The sequence below is a fragment of the Nelumbo lutea genome, chromosome 3 (genome assembly GCF_056320005.1).
Source record: "Nelumbo lutea isolate HS-2025 chromosome 3, American lotus-T2T, whole genome shotgun sequence".
NCBI lineage: Eukaryota > Viridiplantae > Streptophyta > Magnoliopsida > Proteales > Nelumbonaceae > Nelumbo > Nelumbo lutea.
In genome coordinates, this window is record NC_142686.1 from 20,803,974 (window position 1) to 20,812,709 (window position 8,736).

Below are 8,736 nucleotides of genomic sequence, written 5' to 3' on the forward strand. Positions count from 1 at the left end.
TTCATTACTATGTGAATTCTTTCTGCATGCAAGGAGCGAGGGATGTCGCGATCGTATCGGACCGGGTTCGGGTCTTAATTGACTATCGAAAAATAGGACAAGCAGGTTCGGCTTTGGTAACCTGTCCCAACTCTTAACTGGTCAGAAAGTTCGGGTTTGGATTGAATCGGGCGTGCACAGAAGCTGATCCATTGATATTACTGTCTCCATGTTCCCGTATAGATAATATCCTTGTAGCTCTCTCTATTATTTTCATGGTGTGGACGCATGAGGAAGTCGACAGTTTTATTTTGGCTTCTCTGACGAAGGAACCAAAGAGAGAACAAAATTGAACTCAAAGTCGACAAACATTAGAAGGATCGAAGGTAGAAAAAGCAGATCCATTAAGAAGTGGGTAGTTTATGCAAAATTTATTTGGGAGAAGCGCAACAAGCTAATATTAAACGGTGAATCCATCAACCTTGTCACTTCACCCACAACCAAACAACACAAATAGGATGCAACACCAAAATCATATTAATGTTGATCCTGGTTTCTTATGTTATATTCACTGATGGATCATTTGTAAATCATCTTGTAGCCTAAATATGTTATTATATTTATATCTTCTCACAACTCCTTTGTTGCAGCAGTAGGATGCAAACTAAAGCTCGGCAAGTAGTACATGTAGAATGGCGCGATTATACATGCTATGCACAAAGCTCATCAACTGGAGTTGAATAAGCTAGTGAAATGTAGAGATGCACAAAACATTCTAAATAGTATGCACACTTAGCAGGGTAAACTGAAATGGGAAAAACAGACTATGTGGGAACAGGTTTACTTTTGGGTAAATTTCTTAAATTATCCTTATGTTTTAGGTAATTGATTAAGAGTATTTTACTGTTTGAAAATTGATTAACGCTATCCCTATTGTTACCGACAATTGACTAATATTTTCCTTATGGTTAATATCCGTTAATAAAAAGATAAAAGGACTATTTTACCCTTCATTCTTCTTCGAATTTCAAAATAAAATAGAGTAATTAAAAATATAAAAGATATGACAATCTGCTACCAATCTCCATCAGCCCCAACAATTCAGATATGACAATTTGAATCCACCACCTTTCATATATACAAAAAAAAATTTCAGTTACTCATGCTGAACCTGCTGCAATTAGGGCAACCAAACAAACCCATAAGCGGTTTTGAATGAAGGATATTTAATTAGAAAACAGAGAATGCAAAGACAAAATAGTGGAGCTCGTCTTGGAACAGTTCCGATGACAAAACACACAACTCGTCTCCGAATAAAGCGCTAGAAGACAAATAAGTGAATTAAATCAAGAAGAGAGTAGATCTAGACGGCAACGTTCTCCAACGAGAGTATATCTAGACGACAGCGTTCTCCATCGCATCTCGCAGGGTTACACGGGTTCGGGAAAGGGTAGATGGAAGTGTTTCTAATCAGCAGCAGCAACACCCTCTCCTCTTTGACGCAACGGCAAAATACAGGCACCTCATTCCTCATATGACCTCTCTCCATCTTCCCAAGCACTGGTTGTCGACTGGTTTAGCAGCGACAAAGATGAAGCTACATTCTATTCCAAGAAATTCCACCATAAACCAGCACTTAAAAATCATAAAACCTTAAAATGAATAAGCACTTAAAAATCACGAGACCCAAATCACGAAAAACATAACTTTTGCTAACCATGTGCTTGAACTTCAGCCTCGTATTTGGTTTTACAGGTGATGAATGAAGATTTGGCTCGACCTCGCAAATCATGCCACGTGGCAAAAAATAAGTAGCTCGGCACTTAAAACAGTGTATCGAGGATACAAACACCAAAGAAAAGAGACCAGTGGTCCGAACTCCCTACAAGGTGCCCGAACTCCCTATTTAGAGTTCGAACTCCCTACGAGGAGCCCGAACTCCCTACTTAGTACAAGGAGCCCGAACTCCCTGCAAGGTGCCCGAACTCCCTACTTAGAGTTCAAACTCCCTACAAGGAGACCAAACTCTCCCTTTGGCCCCGTCACACAAAGCAGAGACCCGAACTGGCCCGTCTTATGACAGTTCGGAACCCCCCTTATCCGAACTCAAGACTTTGCCTCACGCATCGCTCCAGGCACTTCGGTTCCAAAGCATTGAACTAGACGAACCACATCGTACCTGACACCGAAGGAGTCCGTATCCAGGGCGGCGCACCTGACTGACTTGGGATCTGACGCTTGACGGCCGCACTACAAACGGCCACCTACCACCGTCACCTGTCACCGCTACCTCCAGTTACAGAGACGGCTCCGACAAAAAGAGCAGTGACGGTTCTTCCCCAGTAGAGGCACTCTAGGAGTGAGTGCGCAAGGTGGTTATAAAAGGCTTTCCACTCCCCAAAAGAGGAGGTATGCAAAACTTTGCGCTATCTGGTTTTATCTTGCCTTTGAAGGATTCTAGCTTAAGCTTCGGAGCCTTTACACCAGGTTCCCCCCGGAGCTTCCTCATCTCCTCCGTTTCAGGTTCCCTGCTACTCAGTTCAGAAGCAAGGTCGTTGACAGCTAAGGTCGATCGGATCGCGTATCATCAATTGGCGCCATCTGTGGGAACGCTTCAAAAAGCCTCCCTCCAAACTCACATAACCCCTTTTCTTCAAAAAACCCAACACTCATGGCCTCCTCCAGCAACGTCGGACGTGGCACGGAGACAAACACCACCGGGGAACAACTTCAAGTCCCCGTGGTGTGCATTGGACAATTCACCATCCCCCTTTCAGTGGATGGGATCCCCAGCTTGAATGCGCCACAAGCAGTGGCGCCCGTAAACCTTCCTACCACAAGCATCCCCTTTCCTCCCCCTATTGAGACAACATTTACTGAACCGACTGCCGTCACCCTAGCAGCCAGCCAAAACCGATTGGACGACCTGATGCAGTGCATGCGGGCGATGCAATCCCAAATGCAACAGTTCCAGCAGCACCAGCTTCACCAGCACCAAGTGTTGCACAACATCTCCGAGTATCACTATCAACAGCAGTTCCCCCAACTGCCACTGAACCAACCACTACTTCCACCTCGCCACCCCGCTCTGAGGCCGGTCAAGGCCTCCTCGCATGATGGACGCCCCCACCAAGGAAAGGCCTCTCGGCCCCAGAACCCCCCTAACAGCCAGGCCTCGTCCCTAGGCCGAAGAGAGAAAAAAATCATCCCCGCCTCGCAGCTCGCAGGTGGGTCGGGAACCTCGCCCGTAGGATCGGCACCTCGGCGCTCCAAGCCCGAGTTCCCGCTCATGGAAAACCGATTCGACGCCCTGGCAGCAGACTACCAGCATTTCGGGCCCGTCGAGCTCAGCAACACGGAGGCCAGTAGTGCCACTACAAGGCCCACGCAACGAAGGTGTCGGCGAAGTCGCCGAACCGCCACCCGTGTCTTGTCAGAGCTCAGAGGCAAAGAAGAGACGAGCTTGGACGAGGCAGGAGCTGCCCCGATTCTCTCGGTTCCTTCCCCCCTCGCATCAGAACTCCTGGCGGTCCCCTTACCCAGAAATTTCAAACTCCCACCTTTGGACAAGTACGACGGGTCCTTCGACCCCATCGACCACATTGACGCTTTCCAGTCCCAAATGCACCTCGCCAGGGCCAGCGAATCGTGCATGTGTGTGGCCTTCACCACCACCTTCAGGGGGGTAGCCCGCACTTGGTATAGGAACCTGGCCCCCGGGTCGATAAAATGCTAGGCCCAATTTGTGCAGGTCTTCACCGCACACTTTGTCACCAGCAAACGGTGCCCCATAACAGAGGAAAGCATCTTCGGAGTAGTCCAAAGGGAAGGAGAATCCATCCGATGCTACATCAAGCGATTCAATGAAGCATGCTTGCAGATACCGCGGTTGGACCCCACGGTGCAGCTCGCAGCGGCAAAAAGAGGGGTAACGCACAAAGAATTCAAATGGCACATGGTAGCTAACCAGCCCGCAACCGTGGCCGAATTCCTCAAGCTCGTGGACAAGTTCATGAGGACAGAGGAAGAAATTAACCAACGAACCAAAGGCGGGAACGAGAAAAGAAAGAGGGAAGGTGAGCCCTTCAACCCAGTCGACAGGAAAAACCCAGCCCGGGAGTCGAAGCCGAACCAGTCGTTCCGAGCTCCCCTAACAGTTCGGACGGATTACACGCCGTTAAACACAAGGCGAACTGAGATCTTAATGATGATCAAGGACGCCCCATACGTGAAGTGGCCACTTCGCCTAAAGGGAAATCCGAACGAGAGAAATAAGAATTTGTATTGTAGTTTCCATAGAGACCATGGTCATAGCACCGAACAGTGTAATAATCTCCGGGACGAGATAGAGGGACTCATCCGTCACGGATACTTGAGAAACTTTGTACAGACAACAATAATAACAATAAGGCAGGTCGGCAAGGGGAGCATGCAAAGGATGCCCCCGAATCTAGCAGACCTGCCGAACTGTTGCAGCGACAGCCTCCGGAAGAGAGGCCAGTTCGGGGAACCATCCATGTAATTGCGGGAGGTTTGGTGGTAGCAGGGTGTACCTCGGCAGCGGCCCGGACTTCAGTTCGTGAAGCGGCCCTCGAGGAACGGAACCCCCCAAAGAGACCAAAGACCAAAGAACCAATCTTCTTCACGGAGGACGACGCGCGAGGGGTCCACTACCCCCACGATGATGCGCTTGTCATTAAACTAAGGATTAGCGACTTCGAGGTCAGACGCGTACTCGTAGATTCGGGCAACTCAGCGGACATCCTCTTTAAATCAGCATTTGACCAGCTACAGTTACAGAGGAGTGAGCTGAAACCCGCGAACACTCCCCTGGTGGGTTTCAGTGGAGAGGAAGTCAGGCCCCTCGGAAAAATAGCAGTACCTGTGAAAATCGGCACATGGCCTTATGCGGTCAGACTCAACCATGATTTCCTGGTGGTCGCGACCCCCTCTCCATACAATGCAATAATAGGGCGACCGATCACGCATATCCTACGGGCGGTGGTCTCCACCTACTATTTGGCAATGAAGTTCCCTACGGACTTCGGTGTGGGGGTAGCGTGGGGCGACCAGCTCGAGTCCCGCAAGTGTTATGTTGCCGCCCTAAAGGGAAAAACCAAGGCGGTCGACGACCTCGAACTAGAGCGGCATGCGGAGCAAGGTGAGGAATGAGCTTCGCCCACAGAGGAAACGGTCGCAATCCCGACATCGGCTACGGACCCAGCTCGCACACTTCAGATCGGTGCTTCCGTCGAGGAACCCCTACGAACCGAACTGGTGAGTTTTTTACTTCAAAATTTAGATATTTTTGCCTGGTCCGCGGCTGACATGCCCGGCATTAGCCCCGGCCTGATAACTCACAAACTTAATACTGACCCTGTAGTCAGACCCGTTAGACAGAAGAAACGCAACTTAGCCCCAGAACGCTGGAGGGCGGTCGACGAGGAGGTCGAGAAGCTCCTCGCAGCAAAATTCATAAGGGAAGTCCATTACCCGAGCTGGGTGGCCAACCCGGTGCTGGTAAAAAAGGCGAACGGCAAGTGGCGCATGTGCGTCGACTACACCGACCTGAATTGAGCTTGCTTGAAAGATTGCTTCCCCTCCCCAGAATTGACCGCCTAGTGGACGAGACCTCGAGACATGAGTTGCTAAGCTTCCTGGACGCCTACTCGAGCTACAACCAAATCCGGATGGACCAGTCCGATGAGGAAAAAACCTGCTTCATAACCGAGTTTGGCCTATATTGCTACAAGGTCATGCCCTTCGGATTAAAAAATGCCAGGGCGACCTTCCAAAGACTTGTAAATAGGCTGTTTCGACCCCTGATTGGCACGAAGATAGAGTGTTATGTAGACGACATGGTCGTCAAGACTCAGTTTTCACAATAATTAATACAAGACTTAGATTCTGTCATCCAAATCCTGCGTCAGTTTAGCATGAAATTGAACCCCAACAAATGTGTCTTCGGCATCACCTCGGGCAAATTCCTAGGCTACATTGTCAATCAACGTGGTATTGAGGCCAACCCGGACAAGATAAAAGCCATTCTAGATATGAGACCACATCGGAAAGTAAAAGAAGTTCAGAGGCTAAACGGTTGCATAGCCGCCCTAAGCCTCTTCATGTCCAAATCAGCAGACCGCTGCCTACCTTTCTTCAAAGCAATCAAAGGCAAAGGGTTCGAGTAGACCCAAGACTGCCAGCTCGCGTTTGACGAGCTAAAAGGTTACCTCGCTAGTGTGCCAACCTTATCCCGGCCTGAGGAGGGCGAGGTCTTAGAATTGTACCTCTCGGCAAACGACGTGGTGGTCAGTTCGGTACTAATAAAAGAAACAGACCTGGTCCAGTGACCCATCTATTATGTTAGTAAAATTTTGTAGGGAGCAGAGGCAAGGTACCCGCAGATAGAAAAGCTAGCATACGCACTGGTGACAGCAGCTCGGAAACTCCACCCGTACTTCCAGGCTCACGCCATCACTGTCCCGACTGACAAACCTCTGAGACAAGTTTTACTCAAACCCGAGGTTTCTGGTCGACTGACGAAATGGGCCATCGAACTCAGCAAGTACGACCTCCAGTACAAGCCAAGAACTGCTATTAAGGCCCAAGCCTTGGCAGATTTCATCGCCGAGTGCACGTTTAGCCTCAAAGCCCCTGTGCCGGTCGAGTCCGAGATCCCCAGTTCGGGTGAGCTCGAAGCTCCCAAGCCAATAGAGTCTGAACCCTGTGAAGTAGCAGCCAGTGTAGCATCTCTCCTAGTTAGACCAAGCGCGAACTGGGATGAGACGCCCTGGATCCTTCATGTAGATGGCTCCTCGAATCAGCAGGGCAGCGGGGCTGGAATAGTGCTACGTGACCCGAGTGGAACAAAGTTGGAATACGCACTACGCTTTGAGTTCGCGGCATCCAACAACGCGGCGGAGTATGAGGCACTGATAGTCGGGCTGAACCTAGCACACAAGGTCGGAGCAAAGCACGTAGTTATCTGTAGTGATTCCCAGCTCGTGGTCAACCAAGTTACAGGCGAGTACGAAGCACGCGAGCTCACTATGATTGCATACTTGGAAAAAGTAAAGGAGGCTTTGCTCAACTTCCAGTCACACTTCATCAAGCAAATCCCGAGGTCAGAGAACACTGAGGCTGACGCCCTGTCCCGAGTAGCCAGCACGAGTCACAACGCCATGAGAACCGTGTACATAGAGGACTTACCTCGGCCCAGTATTTCGGTGGGGCAGAAGAGGTCACTCCCGTCTCTGAAGCAGAGCCGAGCTGGATCGACCCACTCGCGAGCTTCCTGCTAGACGGAACCCTCCCTGCGGACCGCAATGCAGCCAAGAGGGTGCAGCACCAGGCAGCCAAATACGTCATTATAAACGAACGGTTGTACTGACGATCCTACATGCTCCCCTACCTGTGATGCTTGCGACCGGCCAAAGCCGAGCTCATACTCCGCGACACTCGTGAAGGCTTGTGCGGAAGACACATGGGGGGCAGAGCCCTCGCTCAAAAGTCACTTCGACAAGGATACTACTGGCCAACGATGAAGACAGAGGCCGTCGAGCTCGTCAGAAAATGCGACAAGTGTCAGAAGCATGCCAATATCCACAATCAGCTTGCTTCCGAACTCAAGTACCTCACCAGTCCATGGCCCATTGCACAATGGGGCATCGACCTTCTGGGGACATTCCCACCAGCGAAAAGTGGGAGAAAATTCCTAGTGGTGAAAGTAGATTACTTCACAAAGTGGATAGAAGCTGAACCTCTGGCAACGGTTACAGCCTGAAACATACAGAACTTCTTTTGGAAGAACATAGTATGTCGCTTCGGGTTACCTCGGGTACTGATCTCCAACAACGGCAAACAGTTCGAGGATATCAAGTTCCAAGAATGGTGCCAAAGTATGGGAATTAGTCAGAACTTCACGTCGATCGCACACCCGCAGGCAAACGGCCAAACAGAAGTAATGAACAGAGCCATCCTCCACGGACTGAAAGCACGACTAGACCGAGCTAAAGGGTTGTGGGCGGACGAACTACCAAGTGTTCTATGGGCTCACTGAACCACGAAAAAACCGCCACAGGGGAGACCCCCTTTAACCTCACCTACGGCACCGAAGCGGTAATCCCGGCGGAAATCGAGGTACCTACGTTGCGACTAGAAGCATACGACGAGCAGACAAACGAAGACGAGTTACGCACCAACCTCAACCTACTGAACGAGGTGAGAAACCTCGCACGCATCCGAACTGCGGCCAACCAACAAAAGGTAGCTCGGTACTATAACGCCAGGGTAAAGAAGAGGAACTTCTGTGTCGGCGACCTGGTTCTCCGTAAGGTCATGGTACTCGAACCCGGCGTAGGAAAACTCCGACCAAATTGGAAATGACCCTACAGAGTAAAGAAAGCATTCGGGGGGGGCATACGAGCTCGAAACCCTAGAGGGAAAATAAGTACCCCGAGCATGGAACATTGTCAACCTAAGGCGATACTACCTATAGACCGCCAAGCAAAGTGGATAAAATCACCACCAAAGCCTACGGGCTAGGATGCCGAACAAACGAAGAAACCTCGGCACAAGCAAGCAAAGAAGAGAGCCAAAGGCGAAACGGAGACAACGAACTAATAGGGACATCGGCATCTCCGAGCACCAAAACAGGTTGCGCGAGTGCGGTAACCCGGGAAGAAAAGACCGGACGTATAGTCAGTTCGGCAAATACGTTCAGTTCGGCAAATATGCTCAGTTCGGGAGAAAGAATAA